Genomic DNA, 362 nt, shown 5'->3' on the forward strand with positions numbered 1-362 from the left:
AGCCTCCATGACACTCTCAAAGGGTTTAAATGCAGCTCCAAAGGGTCATTTCGATACCCCACTAATCACAGAAAACGATGCAGTAAAGAAACGGAGACTATCGTATATTCTGGCGAGACAACCCTCTTGGGAAAGGTGTTCCAAATTTATCACAGATAAATAAAAATAAAAAATCCTACCGATTGATAATCCTATAAAGCTCCCCTTGAACGATTCGAAATAGAATCATCTCAATAATTGTCTTTAGATTAGAATAATAAGTTATCAGAAAAAAGGCGAGAAGAAGAGATAAACCAAGACCACACATTAGAACATTACATACAAATTTACAAGACTATCTCATCATAAACGGCTCAGAGGAG

The sequence above is a fragment of the Penaeus monodon genome, chromosome 21, assembly GCF_015228065.2.
Source record: "Penaeus monodon isolate SGIC_2016 chromosome 21, NSTDA_Pmon_1, whole genome shotgun sequence".
Taxonomy (NCBI): Eukaryota; Metazoa; Arthropoda; class Malacostraca; order Decapoda; family Penaeidae; genus Penaeus; species Penaeus monodon.